At 37.4% G+C, this 19,454-nt stretch overlaps 1 protein-coding gene across 2 annotated transcripts in view; it reads left to right on the top strand.

Annotated features, from left to right (window-relative positions):
* LOC306865289 (protein ELFN1-like) overlaps positions 1-19,454 on the top strand; it is a 108,965-nt gene that overhangs the window by 43,314 nt on the left and 46,197 nt on the right. For both annotated transcript variants that reach the window (XM_079409824.1, XM_079409825.1), the window contains exon 2: positions 9,850-9,913. The gene's annotated coding sequence lies outside the window, so the exon portion shown is untranslated. The remainder of the gene's footprint in view (positions 1-9,849; positions 9,914-19,454) is intronic.

Raw genomic sequence — 19,454 nt, 5'->3', positions numbered from 1 at the left:
GGTTGTATAATAATAATAATAATAATAATAATAATAACAATGATAATAATAATAATAATAATAATAATAAATGTTTAAATAAATTATGATTATGATTATTACTATTATTACTTTAAGAAGTACATTTTACCAAACAAATGACAAACTCAGACATTTTCTTCTTCTTCTATTATTTAATAATGGTCTCTCAGTTTTTTTCCAAATAGTTCTGAATACATAAATAAACAAATACATACATAACAAAATAAATAAATAAATAAATAAATAAAGAGCTGTTAAAAATATAGTTCTTAATCTTGATTTTAACTCTATTTCTTTAATTAACACACCAGATTATATGTTTACAACATTTATAGAAGAACTTAATGTCCTTGATGCTCTTATAAATCTCAATAGACTAAGTCTTTTATGGTAAGAATTCTCTATGTGAAAATGCCCCAGTAGATGTTGCCCTGACTGAACTTGTGTTGAATTTGTGCCAACACTGAGGATATGTAAAGGCACCCCATCGGCCCTCCCTGGTAAAAATCAATTCAGAAAGGCAGTTCTGTAGCAAATGGCAGATTTTATGGTTTTATTTTTGGTCTGAGTGTTTTCTGGCTATTTGGAGGTCGAACAGTTCAAGCTTTACTCTCTCCTCATCTCACTAGGGGGAAACGAACAGTGTGGCTTTTGCTTTTCTTCCTCCAGGCCTAACAGAGACAGAGTCACTCAGATGTGAAATCACGTTTACAGAGGTCTCTTCAGCTTTTTTCTTCGTCTCTGTCTCCTACTACTGCCAGTCCACAACACAAGGAAGCATACAATGTAATCAGACCGTCTTTTATTATAATTCTCTTGATGGCTTTTGTGCGTGTGATCCCATGAGTGTGGGATTGATATCTCTCTGAGTGACAACACAATATCACAATGCCTTTTTTCCCTTTCCAATTAAAATCACATTTATTATGTGGTCAAAATATTTCCTGTGTTACTCGATCACTGTCATATACAAATTGTTTCTTTTAGCCTCTCTTTCAGTGGTGTTCTCCCTGCAGATCTGCAGCGTAGAGGTTGTCTTAAGCCATAAGTCAAAGAAGCCCCTCTCAAGTAGGTACCACCCCGGAGCATTAAAGGGATTCTCAGAAATGCTCAAGAGATGAGCCACATGACTTTTTCATCTTAAAATAACCTGAAAATCAGCATTAGGGGCAGTCGCTAGAGGAAGCCCCATCAGTCCTCGCCAACGGCATCCTTTCATTCAAACCCCTTCCCATCATCCTCTGACACTTGCACACACTGTGCGGCTTCAAAGTTGCAACCCTTCTCTGATTATTCTCTCTGCTCTTGGCCCTCGTGGCAAAGGATTCGCACGCTTTTCACCCTTATTAAGCTAATGCTGTTGCTGGTTCTTTTTTATTTAGACTCTGTTTAATTTATTATATTTAAAAAATATATATATCAAGTGAAATATTTATACTTTAAAAATTTCAGAAGTTCAGTGGTGATGGAATGAGGAATTGTAGAATGCAAATTTTATCTCTCTTAATGCAGAAGTACTTACCAAATAAATAGCTACTTTACACTGACATTAAATATTGATATTAGTTCAAATTATTTTATTTAACTTGTAAATAGCTTAGAAAAAAATCCTTCACAGTGTAGAAAAGCAATCTGTTAGAAAAGCAAATACTACACAAAAAGTGTCAAAATCAATTTAGAAATTATTATTGATCTGCAAACCAAGCTACTTTTCTATCTGCTTTATTTTTTAAGACAATATAATTACAATAATAATTACAATATAACATGCTTTAATTAAACGATTAACTATGAACTACGCCAATTTCAAACATCTAATCCAGTTCTTTCTCTTAGGGGGTTTTTTGTATTAGGGGGCCATTCACACAGGACATGTTTTTGCATTTAAGCACAATACAGAGTAGTGGAATGAAAATAAAAAGAAGAAAGAATGCATCTTGAGACATTGAACTTCTTTTAACTGCCTAGGATTTGCAGAGTGCCCCATCATGTGTGAGATACTGAAAAGACAAGAATGTATAGAAAATGTATGTAGAATTTTTGTAGAAAAACAATGGAAATGAGTTCCGCTGAATTGCAAAAACATGCTTCATGTGAATAACCCATAAGTTGCCCTAAGGTCATGTCCACATGTACATGGGTATTTTTATATACAGAGTTTTTCCTTCTTCCGTTTAAAAAAAAAAATCTCTGTCCACATGAAAACACAAACGCATGATTTGAAGCACTGTCAAGAGCATTCCAAACCAACAGGTGGCGATATAATCGCAACCGTAATGCCATGTTGACCAATCAGAAGCCTGAAAAAGTTTCCAGTAGGCGGAGATAACAGTGCATGCTTCGACATCATAAGCCAAAATCTCTGGTTTCGCTGTCTACACGATATCACTGCAACCGGAGTTTTTGAAAATCTTCACCCTGGCAGGAGTTTTCAAAAATCGGTTTCAGTGACCTGGTGCAGCGTTTGCGTGTGGGCAAACGGCCAACCCCCATAGAAAAAGCTGTGGTTTTGAAAATAACCACGTTCATGTGGACAGGGCCTAAGCCAGTTATTCTGTTGCTATATAAAGGTCAGAGGTCAATAACATGCATAATGAAAGAAGCACAGAGTTCTGTAGATAAAATTATAAAATAAAATGGCCTTCATTACAATAATCAAATGAACCATATGTACCATTTCTACTTCCCTGCACTTGTAGATGTTTTTTTTTTTGTGATTTTGTTTGTACAGGAAAACATTGTTTTCCTAGTTCTTACTGATTAGTACTGAGAGCTAGATAAATAATATCTCTTCCCTTTTTTCATTTGTTTTGGTATTGCACATGCAAACAGACATTCTGTATATTTCATAAGAACCACATGCAGAGTTCAGCATGACTGGAACGAGCAGTGAAGTCAATAAAGCCCAGCTGACAGTATATTTCCTCTCTGTTGTTGGGTTTGCCTGACTCCTTTTGGGAACAAATAGACTGACACACACTGACAATAAAAAGGCCTTGTCAGTTTGCTCCAAACAAATATGTCCTTCATATTTTTTCCCTCTCTTTTTCTCTTTTGGTTCCTACACTGCTTCATTCTTCTTTAGTCCCTTGCTCTTTTTTTACCTTGCAACAAGGCCCTGTTTGTACCTGTGAGGATGAATAGAGGTAAAAAGTCTCTTTTAATCCAAAACTGCTCTGATGCAGAGATCAAGTGCTAAAGAGGGCATTAGACCAGTGCAATTTCTTATCATAAAACACGTAATTTTGCATCTACCCAGGGAGTTCCAGACCGTAGGAACAGTTCCAAAGGTCAGGAGCACTAGGATGCTGAGGATAATGAGATTATATTGAAATCATCCAAAAGTCTGTGAGTAATACTTCTGCACCAGGGAAAATCCCTTTAACAGGTTTCTGTGTTTTATTACAGTTGTCGTCAGTGACACGTTATAAATGTCATAAATGTTAAGAAACATAAGTCATTTAGCTCTGTGGAGTTCGCATATTGGATAACATGCTATTAATGAACATTTCTATTAACATTATCGATGAAGGAAATCAATGGCTGTTGTCTGCAGTAAACACATTCTTACTGTTCTAATGAAGGCGATCAGTTTAAATATTTAACCCGAGGGCGCTCCAATTTTGCATTTCAACAGACCAGGTCTCGGAAGACGTGCAATGAACATGTTATTGTTGTTGTTGTTTTTATCTGAAGCAGCTGCGGCAAAGCTAAAGAGGACCATGGCAGGGCTATTTTTGCCCACGTACCCATGTGTAGCCTCCTTCACTTGTCAGCAGCTGAGCAGAGGCTATCAATCAGAGCTGAGCAGCAGTAGGATGCACGGGCCGCTGCGGAGCTCGTGGTTAGTGTGCCGGTGATATGCTTCTCAAGACCATATGGGGTCTGATCTCATGTGGGCACTGGCACATCCATGCTTACATCACATGTAGGTCAGGGTCTTGTCAATAGTGCTATGTTCACACTGCAAGTCTTAGAACTTAATTCTTATTTAATGCTCAGATCTGCTTTTTTGTAGTTGTTGTTGTTAATGTGGCCAGTATCAGATTCAAATGTGAATTAGTGATGGTCCTGAATTGACCTGCATGTGCAAAAGAACAACCTTCACAGCTTTCTTAACCTAGTGACCAAAGAAGTACTGGTATGTCAAATCTCTGGAGTGAACCTCATCAGCGCAGAATTGTAGTGGCATTGCAAAACGAACCTGTGTCAGATTTATCAGTGTGTGCTGATGTATGTAGTCCGCTTTTGCCTGCGGTCCAAACATAGCCAACTATGCACACAAGGCCAGCATTTAATATGTTTTCTATATGTTTTTTAATGTTTTATCAGCTGTGTGGATGATGCCAGATTTATGAATTAATCACTCTTTTTATCTAATTGGTCAAACAGGTTTGAAAAAGCTCTGAAACTGTTCATGATTCACTTTAATTCATTAAGACAGTGGTTTCTCACATCAAATTTTGTAACAGGTATTTATTCTGCATGCAGCTTGTGTATGACTACACTGCAGGTAAAAACAAAACAAAACAAAACAAAAACCTGATAAAAATAAAATAAAATATTAAATTCATTTCAATTCAATTCAGGCAAAAATAAAATGCTTTGCTTTCTAAAATTCTGATTTTTTTTTAATTATTATTTATTTTATTTTATTTTTTTATATAAGCTGACCATTAATTAATTAAACGACACATTATGTTCCATGAGGTTTGTCCACAGGGCTGTGGACATGTTACAAGTTTAGAAGTCGCATTTGGAGCTCCTCTAGGTTCCTGCATAAAGGAAATGGCAGGGATGCTGGGGTTGTTGAGAGGGGACACAGTTTGGGTTAAAGGTAGCATACGCCAGGGCAGCTGCAAAATCTGCCCTGCCAAGGACGCAGTGCTTCCAAAGCCTGCTCTGTGCCATTAAATGGGTCATTGACCAGCTAAATGGAGTCATTATGATGAGTAACTAAAAGAATAGCATCCAAATCCATGAACCTCATCTCTGCGGAGCTCTGGGTTCCGCCGGCTTTGGGGTTTCACAGGCTTTTGCTATATGACAGCTGCCTGAGACCTCTTTCATAGGGGAATGCAAATGATGCCCTGACCAGCTAATTATACTACATCAACAATTCCCTGCTTTATTGAAAGTTGCAGTGCTGGCGATTTCCATGGGAAACATATTTATTTATTTATAAAAAAAAAAGAAAAAAAAAGGTATTAGTACCTTTAAAATCCTGAGATCTCTTTTAGTCCTAGAAAAAACTGTGTGAATACTAACAGGCTTGATATTAGCAAATTAAAGATAATTATAGGTGTAAGAGTCAGAAACGCTTAAAAATTATTGTTTTGAGGTATTTACAGTAAGTGAGGCTAATAACAACTCCTTATGCTAGACCTTATTTCAGTACCCTTGCAATGCTAGATATATAATAATTTGTGAAGTTCTAGTAAATGTGAGGCAACAAGTTAGCTATTAAGGATAAAGTCCAAATAAGAAGCAGCGCACACATCTTTTGTTATGCTTATTAGTGGCATGTTATTGAGAAATATACATATATTTTATATTTGAGACGCTCAGGCCCTAGCCCGGCCCGTGTCCGAGCGCTTGACAGAATTACCAGCCCGAGCCCGTCTTTTTCCCCTTCTCCCAAATCAGATTATATTACTGTTTCAGCTATTAAAATAGTTCAGTTTTGTATGTAATGGAAAAGTGATTATATTTTTAGTTTTTTTATTAAGTTAATTTAGAAAAACGTTTGCAGCATTTTTTTGTTCGTTATAAGTTTTTTTCTTTCTTAAAGTAACGACCAAGCGGCCAGCGGCAGACCGGCAGGCTGATCATAGCTTATGTTTGATCAATTTAGCCTTCTCAAATCATCATGCCTTTCCTAAAATAAAATCTATAGATATACTAGAACAGTTCAAGCATATAACAATGTTTAAACGTTAAACCTATAAATGTGTGCTGCATCAGTAGTTTGTGCGGAGAGTGGAAGCTAAAGCGCAGGACATGGAGGCACCAGCGCAATCACTTGCATTTTTTTCAATGGAAACAACTTACTTTTATGAGCAGAAAGTGCGGAATAAGAGTAATACATCATTCGGAACTGTAAAGGGTCTACTTTTATTTGTGTGCACTCACAATATCATCAAAACTTTTTATAAAATAAAGAAAACAATGATGCGCCGTCTCGTCTTGAACAGGAGGCTTCACAAAAATGAACCGAAAGTCAGCGAATACATGCCTCACAGACATGATAAATATATATATAGAAAGCTTTAAATGACTACTTAAGGAAATAAATCTAATCGAAAACAAAAACTCTTTCATTATAATCCGTGAAGAGGCACGTCTAATGAGGAGATGGCGAATCAGGATCATCATCTTCATCTTTGCGACACTGACACAGAAAACACTAATTTATTAGTAAACAATTCAAATATCGCCTTACTATTTCCTCCCGACACATTCATGGTAATTACTTTTGCTGGGACCCCTGACTACAGATGAGTGAGTGTCAGGCCTGTGGACTGTTTTGTGTGTGTTTTGCTCCCCATGTGTTCCCGGTGACCCAGTTTTTTCCTCATGTTGATTGTGTTAATTTGCTCCAGGTGTGTCTCGTCGTCTTCCCCAATTACCCTATGTTTAAAAGCCCCAGTCCTTTTGTGTATGTTTGTCGGTTCTAAATGTCATTCCCTGTGTCTCCCCTGCTCCATGTTGGACTATTAAAGACTCTCTTTTGAAGTACTCCTCGTTCCTTGCTCCGTGCTCCCTGGCAGAGTGTGACAGTGAGGACATTAGAGGATATTTACGGAGTCAAGAATACAAAATAACTGTTGATTTTACTGATGTAATGGTAATTTTCTTATATAAAAAATACACTTAAGTGTACTGTTAAAAATAATACTTATTTGCGAAATAATGTTAATTAAACAAATAAGATGCAAACTGAATTACATTTTTTAGGACACTTAATTGCATGTTAATTCCAATTAAATTAAAATACTATTATTTAAATTTAGGTTGCTGAACTTTAGAGTGCGTTTTGACCCATTATGTAGGACATAATTTTTTTTTGTAATTTCATAATTATTTTGTCTTTGAATTAATAACTGTATTGCCACATGTTTTGACAAGCATAAACTAAAACTTGAATATAATTTGTATTGAAACTTGAAAGTCATTAATTACTAATGTAATTATATTTGTAGTTACACATTTGCAATGAAGTTACAATTTACTACAGTTAAAATGTTAAATGTAATATTAAACACGCTACAGTTAAAATTATATTCAAATACTTTACATGTGCTTTAGTGTACTTTAAAGCATGACAAAAGATTAAAACATTGAATTAAAATTATTGCAATGTGCACTTTTTAAAAGTGTACTAAAGTGTGTTAATAAACAGTCATGGAAGTGTGCTCTCTTTACACTTAAATGGCCTTAATATTGTATTCATCTTTTTTTAATTTATGTTTTTATTATGCAAGTAAAGAATGTGACAATGTTTACATGTACCAAATACAGAACCCCATGGACCAAACATATAACATATGACAAAAAAATACAAATCTAAGTAAAAAAGGTCACAATATTTACATATGCCAAAATGTAGAATCACTTGGACAAACAAACATATATACTGATAGCCAACATTACAAGTCCATTCTGATTAGCTACTGTATTTGCATTCATATGTCTGTGAGCATGCATGTGTGTGTGTGTGTGTGTGTGTGTGTGTGTGTGTGTGTGTGTGTGCGCGTGTGTATGTGTTCGTGTGTATATTCATTCATCTTAATTTTCTGTCATAATGTCATTCAGACTGACATCACATTAAGAATTAAATTCTGATTCTTAGTCAAAACACTGGTTCACGTTTTCTCAGCCAAACAGGGTGAAAACTGTGTAATGCAAATTATGATTACAGACTTATTTAAATTCCTAGGTACTCATAATTACAGCATTTTAAAATGGCAACTCAACACAGACCTCCTCATCAGAAAAGCACATCAAAGACATCTTCAGACGGAGTCAGTCAGCACCTTCTAGTCCAATTTTACTCTGCTATTGTGGAAAGGATTCTGACATTGTCCATCAGTGTGTGGAATATCAGTGCTGACTTCCTAACCAAAAAAAAAAAAGAGCACATCGTCACTAAAGCCTCAAAGGTCACAGGCACGGATCTCCCTTCAGCTGAATCTTTGCACTTTCAACCCACCTCACACATACTGAAAGGCGCCCATCTCACCCATCTCTTTTATCTGCTCCCCTCAAGCAGATGCCCAAGACCTCCATCGGGCAAAATATTTCCATTAAAAAACAAGCTGTCAGACTGCTCAATTAACATTTGTACAGTAATTCTATTACTCCTCTATCGTCCATGTTTACTTTGCATATCAATAGTGTGATAGCCTATGAAGAATATTTAAATTTCCATGCTGAAATCACATGTATCTATTTGTTTATAAGATTGTGTAAATGTATATTAAATACAGTAATGCCAGAGTTATTTTAGTAGCATTTATAATGCTATTATATTATTTCTTAATATTTTGAATTATATGAATTATATTTTCATTTTAATTATATTTTCATTTTAAGTTTGGTAGCTCAGTAATCAATTTTAGTAACTTTATACTATGCACTTTTGTTAGCTGGATTTTATATATATATATATATATATATATATATATATATTATTATTAAATTTATTTTTATTTTATGTTTTTGTGCTTTTAGTTACTCAACATAAACTTATGTATTCAGGCTTACAAAAAATATTTTTAATTATATTATAGAATAATTTTCTTTTTTAATATGATTAAGTCTGTTTTAAGATTTGTTTTATATATTTCAGTTAGATGCCAAGGCAACATTTCTATTTTATTTTTGTTTTTCATCTAATATTTATATTTCATTTTATGCTAGGTTTATCGAAAATGATTTTGAATAGTTTTAGTTAACAATGCATGCTTGCATATTAGCAGAATGTCTATTGTCTTTCTTGAAGATGTACTTAAATTGTACTTGTGCTCAGGCTACTTTCTCATTCTGTTCACCTTATACCTGTAGACCGTTTTTACATTTCCATAGTTAATTGTCTTTTTGTTAGAATTTTTACATTGTTGTGCCAAACATTCATTAGCACTGTGTGTGGATGTGCATGGAGCTCACAGAAAATGACGTACTGAATTAATGGAGTGTTAATAATCGCTAACTCATTAGTGTCATCTTATTTGCATAGCATATCATTGCATCTTTTGAGCAGTGAATATTAATTTCCAAAGCCATGAAGTATTGCAAGATATAAATAGAGGAATTATCTTATATAAATAGAGACACGGGTTCGAATCCACTGTGAGACACCAATGTGTCCCTGAGCAAGACACTTAACCCCTAGTTGCTCCAGAGGCGTGCGACCTCTGACATATATAGCAATTTTAAGTCGCTTTGGATAAAAGCGTCAGCTAAATGAATAAATGTAAAATGTAAATTATCCATGGGTAAACCACTCATCATGAAAAAAGTCAAAGTGTTGAAAAGAGCTGCTATGTATTTATTGTCTTTTTAGGCGAATCAGAAGATGTAGCGCTAATAGGCGAGGACTTTCACGGCTGCTTGATTATTATTATTATTAATTTATTTATTGTCAGTTTAAAAAGGTTAGTAAATGTCTTTGCATAATGAAAGTCCATCTCACTTTTTTGCGTTTTTGTTTTGATGTCTAAGGCGAAGTCTTGCTCTTACACATTCTTATGCGCAAAGTGACGTCTCTCCTGTGTATTTGTGAATGTGAAAATTAACTTCTAATTAGTTTCTTCTTTTCTCCCACAGGAACAGGCCAGCTACTGATGGTGGATCTCAGACATGCATGTGATCACTGGACAGTTTAACCAGGGTAAGTCCTCTTTGGAAAGGCTCTATGACCTGAATAGTGGCACGGCGAGAGGCTGCTCTAAAACCCCAGTGTCCTCCTCTCTGATTGGATCTGCCCCTTTTTTAAATCGCTACTGTGAGCGTTAAGACTTCACATTCAGTTATCGCTCCCATATCTGTAGAAGCTTTCAAACATTGAATGAATGTATACCCATGTTTGAAGTGATAATAGAACATTCTATTTGTTTCTGCTTCAGTTCTAGCTCTGTCAGCGGATAAAATTAAATCAGTCACATGATGTGCTGAGTAAATAAGCAAATTAATTGCATAAATCAGTGTTTGCTTATAGACAAACCTTCAAGTGACTGTGATTTGGAGGCAGTCTGCTGTTTGTTTTATTTCTGTATCACTGAATAGCCTCTCAGTCAACTTATATCCACAGCAATCAACTTTGCAACCAAGTTTGTTGTTTATTCCAAGGTTGTTCACATAGGATGTGTACTTGGACCATTTTTAATTGTTTGCCTATGCATACATGACCATTGGGGCACATCATAATGTTTTTCAGCATCTAGGACCATTGGCTCCATGTTTTTCAGACGATGTGTCAAGTTAAAATTAGTTCAGCTTTGAAAAACCTGTCTTGAGAGTAATGCAATTCTTTTTTATCGTGTTGACTGCTTTATATTTTGGTGGTACGTCATGCTTCAATTGCTCTGATAGTCGGAAAATTCATTATTACAAAATGTACCAATGGGGAAGGGGTCATTAATTAAATAAATACCATTAATCGTTCCAAATTAATGTGTTAAACTGACAATCACAATAATTTAATTTGTTTAGACAGGTAAAAGAACAACTTATGGTAATGACTTTAAATAAGATTGGTCAAAAGCTTCAAAAAGAAAAAAAATAATTATACACACCTTTATATAATGTGTCATGTTGTTTAAAAAATCATGATTTTCTAAAAGATAAAGGCTTGATCATTGGACCTTTTTGTGCCTCTAAAAAAAATAAAAAATAAGCGAGTGCCATGATATAGTTTTCCAAAGCCACATAGAGGACGCTGAAAGTCTCAGATCTATTTTCATTCATGTTTTAATCATCATTGTCAGTTACGCTTTAATTATCATCACCGTCTGGATCTACAGCTGACAGCCTCTGCCCTCGTCTAGAGATCGATGCCGTGGACGTCTACAGAAACCGTTATGACAACTTAATTTTAGTAAGAACGGGCCGATCCTTTGATGTGTCCTTATAAATCACATTAAGTGGCAAAAATGAAAGAGCTTTAATATTTGATCATAGTGAATGGTTCAGGCAGTTTTATTTGCTTAGTTCTTATGGATATTCCTCTAGACACTATGCACTTGCACCGTTTTGCCTCCAAGGCTATTCACTGACAGCAGCAGCCACGTGTGTTGACTTCTTGCGTGAATCTGTCCGTTGAGTCTTGGTGCATTCATTCTAGTTCACACTAGCTGATGCAACTCAGACTGTCAGTAGGGCAATGCCAAAGAGATTAGATGCTGCTTTACTCTGCTTGTCTTCACAGGGAAGAGAACTGAGCGCAGACAATCCTCCAAATATGCACCAATTCATTAACAGCCATCCATTCTCTATACTGCTTATACTTTGTAGGGCTGCGAGGCAATTTATTAAAAAATGAATGAGAGCAATGCAAATACTTGAAATAATATTCCATGTTCAGTACAACAGCATTTGTGGTGTAATGCTGATTACCACAAAAGGTAATTTTCTTTAAAAAAATAAACTAAAAAATATAATTACAAAATCAATCAGTTTCTTTGAAATGTATTTTTGTAGCTTCTATACATATCCACTGTATACATCACAACATCTTTGCTGATGTACTGTATATGTTTTGTTTATACAGTATTTGTACAACTAACTATTTATACTATATAGTCGATAGACCATATTCAGAACTATTTCTGAGCATTCAATGCCTGGATTGTGAAGTTAGTGAATAAGAGACATGTTTTCCTACTGAAATACTGCATACTAAATACTGCAAGTATTCAGTGAATTTGCTTCTCTGTGTTTTTACACAAATAGGAGGGGAAAAAAACTTCAAAGTGATAATCAGTTGAAATCAAACGGTGAAGAAGTATTTCACCAGTGAACACATTTTAAATCCCGCTATGCAATCGACAGCTTTTTGTGTGAGACTTTGTGGAATACTTCAGAATCCAGAGGACCAGACTGTCTGATGGGAGAGAGCTCTCAGAGGTTGCATTGTTAAGTCAGACAGCTTGATTTGACTGACAGTTTTCCCTTATAATGAAAGGCATTTGTGAGGGGAATTTCTGAGGCAGATATTTGACATGTACTGTCTGTCTGGAATCCTGTTTATAGTGCCCCAGGTTGATTCCAAATATACATAATATTGTCTAGCGGTGAAAATGAATGATTTGGTCATGTATTCAATAATTGATGAATTCTACACCCATAAACAATATAAACTGAACAATATTATCTGGCACTGGGACACATTAGCTTTCCCGAAGACCATCAACCTCCTGAACGATGTGTGGGCTGCTTTACTGATGTCTCATAGACTGGGCTGCCTCCTCCTCCTTCATGAATATGGTGATACATAATGTTTTTATCTCTAAAGAAAAGGAATTCACATCTACTTTTTGCCATTCCATGTGCACAAGGGAATAATGCCCAGAATGTTGTTATTGTCTGTCTGTCTGTCTGTCTGTCTGTCTGTCTGTCTATCTATCTATCTATCTATCTATCTAGTTGTGTCACAACTACAGCAGAAACAACATTTTCAGGTTTGAAAAAGTTGAAAAAGTGATTGTGTTATATAAAACAGCTCAATAAACAAGTAGTTAATATTGAGTAAATTACATTTTTAGACACAATATAGCCAGTCACTTTGTCTGTTTTTGCTCAGCTGCTACAGTAGTGGTGTTTTGTTCCTGAATGTTTCATTGTTTTTGAGCGAATCGGTTGAATGAATAATTCAATAACTTTTAACAAAATTATTTTTTACAAATTATTTTTTTTTCTAAATGAATCAGCATTTTAGAACAAATCGGTTAAATTATTCAAATCATTCACTTTTAAAGACACCACTGCAACCTGCAGAAAGATTCGACTTTGAGGATTATTTAAGCACATAACGAACATTGATGGCTTTTTTCATATTGCTGTTGCTGCAATAATCCACTCAAGGCCGTGCGCTACAATGATTTTTACCACAGCTAAGGGGCTTCACATCAAAAACACCCTGTGGTAAAATCATTCTAACACATGGCCTCTTGTGGCATATTGCTTTAATAGACATCTCCTCTGAAGCTTTCTAACTCTCTATATGCATTTCTCCTGAGTAATTCTGAACCCCAGTATTCATCAATATTCTTCTTTGCCTCTCGGGCCCTCGCACGCTCTCGCTTTCTCATTGAGTAGGCTAAACTCCAGACTGTTTCACATCACATCATTCTACTTTCTATGCACACCACTGTTTTTGGTGTGGAGCTACATGGGACATAAAGAGTTCATCAGTGTTTGCGTGTTGTGTGACTTTTTAAAACCCCTGAAGCCTAACATCTCCTCCGGAATAGGTAAATATATTTCTGCTGCGCCGCTAATGTTATTCTTGTCAACGAATCAGTCGGTTGCATTTCCAAAATGTCATCATTTTTATTTCCAGCTGAGAAGAGGCATCCCTCCCACAGCCATGGCCATTAGCTCTGCCATACAATAATTTCATCTATATGGGGCATGAAAAAGACGTACAACATGCTGCATCAGCTTAAAGCAATTGTTCATCTCTAATGACTTACATTTAGAAAACTCACTGCAATGTTTGCTGAAAGCAGAGAGGATTAATAAAAGCCAATTGCATCTCCAAAACCAGCGGCGGACGTGATAGCTTATCAGCTCGCATGCAATTTCATCTTCCTCTACTACAGAGAGCCTATTTGAAACAAGTCTCCCAATGAACCCCTGTGATGGAAGGTGAACTGTAATGTGTTTGTTTGTTTTTTAATTTTATAATATAGTCGCCACTGTGGTTGCCAGAACTTTACCATAACAGTATGGTAACAATGATTCAGACATTATGGAATCTGTAGTGCCTAGTAGACCAGGACACACACACAAAATAATTTCAAGACAGCACATTCTTTAGCAGGAGTTAAGACTTCCACTCCCAGCATCTGCATTTGACTGGCTGGCTGATTTCCTGCCCTAAATCTCCTTATCTCAGCAGACCTCTAAAACCCAGGATAAATTTGAGGGAACATCTGAAATGGATTAGAACAGAACCTTCAATGTTGTTCCTGACCGGTTTACCATAAATAAAAGTCGCATAATCAACAGTACAAAGCATGTGGCATCTGGAAAGGCTCCAGCACAGACCCTCCCTGATATATCCTGATCGTTTAACGCAGTAATTCAACGATGGTATCAACAAAGATGATGGTTTTACAACAGACGTCCGAGCTAAGAAAATCACCAGATCTCCACCCGGAGTGACATTCCCATGACCTCCCGTTCCTCCCCAGCAGATAAATTTTTTATTGGCAGAACAAAGAAGATCGGACCTTTATAAGTGTTCCCAAAAGGACAAATAATAATCGCTGCTGCTATTAAAGCAATATACTCAAAAGTAATATATACAATATATTTACAATATATATTCAAGTTGTATTTTATGAAATTAAATTAAGCTTGCTGTGTTATTGGAATCTATGTTATTGTTGTAATCTCTTGATGTGTAATTCTTCCCGATCACTATTGTTTAGTTTCACATGCTTGGTGTGATTATTTAGAATTTAGGATCGTCTAATTTATGCCTTAACCGCGTAATAGATCAAATTGATATATGTACTTTGGGTATGCAAAATACTTGGTGTTTGATTTTGAATGAAAGCTAGTTGCGTCAGCAATAATTTGGTGTGGATGAAAGTTGACTTTTCTCATCGTAATGTATGATTAAAACACTTATAGGAATCTGCTATGATATGTTCTTCATTTTATGAAATAACTCAGCAAAGGATTTACGCACAGAAAACTGAGCCGTGCAGGGCGGGGCTCCGCCCTACAGAAACACTTGTGATTGGATCAAACAGAAAAAGGGGCAGACTGAAATCAGCCCAATAAAGACAGACACCCAACTTTGGTGTGCTGTTGCTTGCTGCTTGCTCACGCGCTGTTTGAAACTTCGGCTCCTCATCTGATCACGCTGTTAAGCCCTCTCAGCCATACACCATCTGGCGAGGAACCACACATGCCTACAAAGCTCTAACCAAAGAAACTTTAACACCTGAGGCCGAAAGAACTCTAAACAGACTTCCTAAGAGCATCATCACGTCACAGAGAAACCAACCGATTGCAAGAAGGCATCCCCAGTGACATCACACAACGACGACTTCAGCAGCCAATCCGCACCCGGGGTTCCCTCAACCAGGAAAGGAACAAAACAACTCAGAGAAAGTAATCAAATAATTCTTCATAATTCTGCTGTAAATTGGTTGCATTCATCTTTAAGAGTAAAGATAGCAAAGTTCCTTGCTTGTGACTCCCTCAGGTTGAAGTTAGAGCATTCTTGGAAACGAGCATTAGAACCTTAAACTCTCTTCAAATCAAAACAATTAATTGCCTGCAGCGTGAATTTGACTGTGATCTGGTTAAGAGCCCGGTAGTCTATGCAAGGTCGCAAGCCTCCGTCCTTCTTGGCCACGAAGAAAAAGCTCGAAGCAGCAGGGGACGTGGACGGACGGATGTATCCTTGCTTTAAAGCCTCGTCGATATACTCCTCCATGGCCTTCTGCTCTGGAAGTGAGAGTGGATAAATTTTACCCTTGGGCACTGGCTCACATGGCAATAGATCGATCGCACAGTCCCATGGCCGATGAGGAGGTAGATTGGAGACTTTCTTCAGGCTAAAGACATCACTGAAGGGGGCATAGCAAGCTGGAATTTCAACAGATTGTTTCTCGACTGGACTTTCTACAGAGGTAGAATTCACGGGGATCTTGGAGCAGACTTGGTTGAGTGGTTTCGGGAGGTTTGGGAAGCAGTCAGGGAAACAGTGGATGCCCCACTTCAGGACCTCCCCAGTGCGCCAAAAGATGTGGGGCTCATGTTGTACAAACCAGGGACGTCCGAGGACGATGTCAGTGTGCGCTCCCTCCAGAACCAACAGGGTGATTTCTTTTTCATGGAATTGACCCATCTTGATATGAACTGGTCCAGCACTGTATCGGACGGTGGTTCGCCCAATGGGCTTTCCTGTTATCACATGGACCTGGTAAACGGTTTGGTTGGTGACTGTCGGGAGCTTGAGTTGGCAGCAGAGGCTACCGGAGATGAAGTTGCCGGCGGAACCGGAGTCAAGAAGGGCTTGCACTGGAAGGGACACATCGGAGGCAGTAAGCAATACTTCAGCTGTGAGTGGCTTCATATTCTGAGAGATAACTTGAATGGCACTCACCAAGAGCTGCGGCGGGCGAACGGGGCAGGTTGCTCGAATATGCCCACCTTTCCACAGTACAGGCAAAGCCCTTCTTGCAGTCGCCTCTGCCGCTCATGGTGGGTAAGGTGAGTACGATCCGTTTGCATTGGTTCTGGGTTGGGTTCTGGAGGGGACTGACCCCTGGTTGGGGCACGGGAGGAGTACAAAGGGTTGACGACGGTTGATCGGTGAAACAGGACTGCATACTGGTGGAAACACGAATGGATTGTTGAATTAATTTCTCTATCCCACAGGAATCATCCACATTCGCCAGCTGTAACCGCAATCTGGGCTCTAAACCTTGATGGAAAGCGGTGAGAAGGGATCTCTCATTCAATCCACTAGCGGCCGCCAGGGTCCGAAACTGCAGAGCGTAACTATGGCGGAGATGGTAGAGTAGATCGCTAATGGATGGATCTCCTTCGACTCTCCCAAAAACTTCTCGAATGTAGGTGGTGAAACTCTGATAGGACTGGGTTACTGGACTCGACTGAGAGAAGAGAGTTTCAGCCCACTGTAAGGCTTTGCCAGAGAGAAGTGACACAATAAAGGCAATCTTAGAGCTGTCAGATGGATACAGATGCGGTTGCATACTTAGATTCAGTGAGCATTGTAATAGGAACCCGTTGCACTCCTCCGCCACACCTGAGAAGGGCGCTGGTCTGGCCATGGGACTGTAGATCGTATGCGGAGAAGAACATGTGGTTCCGGTGACAGGGGTGCTCGGTGGTGCAGGCGGTGATCCTGGGGCAAGAACTCGTCAGAGGTGGTCCACGAGCTCCTGAAACAGATCCGGGCTGCTCATCGTGACCTTCAGTGTTGGTCCGGTCTTCTGTTGCTCATCGTGACCTTCAGTGTTGGTCCGGTCTTCTGTTACAGACGCAGACTCCACACACGGGATACAAAACAGGTAAGGTTTATTAATAGGCAGATGAGCAGAGATAGAAGAATGTAATGATCAGGCTGATGCAGGGATGGAGAATGATGCGATGGGATTTCTCACAGAACCGTGGTGTATTCCGACAGGAGCTCGAGGACAGATGGGAACCACACATCTCAATGCTTCAGGGGAAACTTCCAGGAAGGACAGACTGGGATCCAGGACACGGATGGAGACAACACTCGGAGGAGACACAAGAGGTAAGTACACAGGTATGTATATCACAGGTAAATCACAGAGATAACCTTTAGGAGTCCACTATGTGCGAACGAGACCGGACGTTTGATTGTTGTGAGGTATGTGGTTATATGGGGTGTCTTGAAAAGGTGCAGATGACGTGCAGGTGTGCTGATTAGTATTCTGGTGAGGGTGCTCGTTGTGATTGGCTGGATGGGGAGCCTGGCCGATCTGTGACAACGAGTCATTAAAATCTTAGAAATTATACGTTTTGATTGATATCATATAAATATTGAATCTTAAGAATAGATTCCCTAAAAGCTAAATTAAAATAAGGGCCAATCCTTACAAATCATTAAAAAAAATACTGTATAATCCAAAGCCATGGTTAATGTGGGAACTTCTGGAATGCCCCTTTCAACATAAATTATAAAGTCTCCTCCTTGTTTCAACCCTTTTCACCATAAATTATAACATCTCCAAGATGTTTCAAGAAACCTGCCTACAAAGCTATCTGAAAAACAATGCGCAAGTGCAGCTAGGGCATAAGCTGCTTTAAAGGATTGTCACACCAAATGTTGATTTAATTTAGTTAATAGAAATTAATTGATAAATTGATTGACAATATTTTATGACGTTACCAGCCTAAAAAATATTATATTTTTTGTAATATATAATTGTGTAAGAGCTACTGGACTGCTCCCGAATGTGCTTGCCTCGCTTGGTGTCCAGCAAGTGGGAGAGCAAAGATTTGTCACCACAGTGAAAATGTTGTATTTGAAAAGTAATTTGTAAATACAGAAAAGTAAAAAAAAAAAAAAAGAACTAAAGCTGAATATTTTAATAGATAAAACATGTTGTAAATTTGGAAAATGATCACATAAATCTTTCTTTAATACATTTGAACTTTTGTTGGAAATGTTTGGCTCACACAAATCGAAAACAGTTCTATGCGGCCACCAGTGGAATCATAATCCATGAATAAATTATCTGTTATGACAGCATAGGTAATAATAAATATTGTGACTGTCGCCAAAAAATATATATAGCTTAATTAGTTATTTTATTATTAGTTTATTATTTCACAATTTCAGTCTTGTCAGGGCTAAAATTTGCCTATATGCATTTGCTATTGCATTGCACATAATAATAATAATAATAATAATAATAGCTATTATTGATAACAGCCAGGCTATCCTCCCCTCAGCATAATATACCTGGAACCGTGGCAGATTGAATGGCAGCAGTTGACGAATTGGTGTCCACCTGGCTTTTTTTAACGAACAGGAATTTTTGTTTTGTAATTTTAACAAAATAACAATGTTAAAATAAAATGTGCACACATTTACGAAATGTCAGCATACTATAGTTATATGGCTTTTAACTCAACAAAGTTATTACATTGAAAAATTTAAAAACTGTCATAATGACTGCCTCGGTAGTTCTAGTGTTAAAGTTTCTTAGTGGAACCATTATTATGAAGTGTATAGTGTGAGAGAGAATGCCCAGTTTCACATGCTTCTGACACCAACTGTCTGTGAGTACTGCTATATCTACATATACATATCTACATATTCTATATCTGCTATACATGAATGTGTATTTACAGAGGGCACTGAGGCATAGCCATGGCCTTCTGATTTATTTGCGGTACCTTCATAAAGTAAACTCATGTATCTTTTACTTAGTGACTTAGAGATCAATCCTTTTCACCTGTCAGAGAGAAAGGAAGGAGAAACATTTTATCAACAAGCAGTGCTGGCCATTAATGGATCTTGCAGACTATAACTTTCTTTTTCTTTTTCAAAAACAACCAAAAATCCCAGCAACAAAACATCTCCATCAAACAAGACCAAGAAGTCCACATATGTTTAAACACAAGAAAAGAATACTTAGAAATTATTTTAGATTATATTTCTCCCTGTGTGGGAAAAACAGCCACGATGT

This window comes from Barbus barbus (assembly GCF_936440315.1).
Source record: "Barbus barbus genome assembly, chromosome: 4".
Lineage (NCBI taxonomy): Eukaryota > Metazoa > Chordata > Actinopteri > Cypriniformes > Cyprinidae > Barbus > Barbus barbus.
This window is presented reverse-complemented; position numbering and strand designations above follow the sequence as displayed.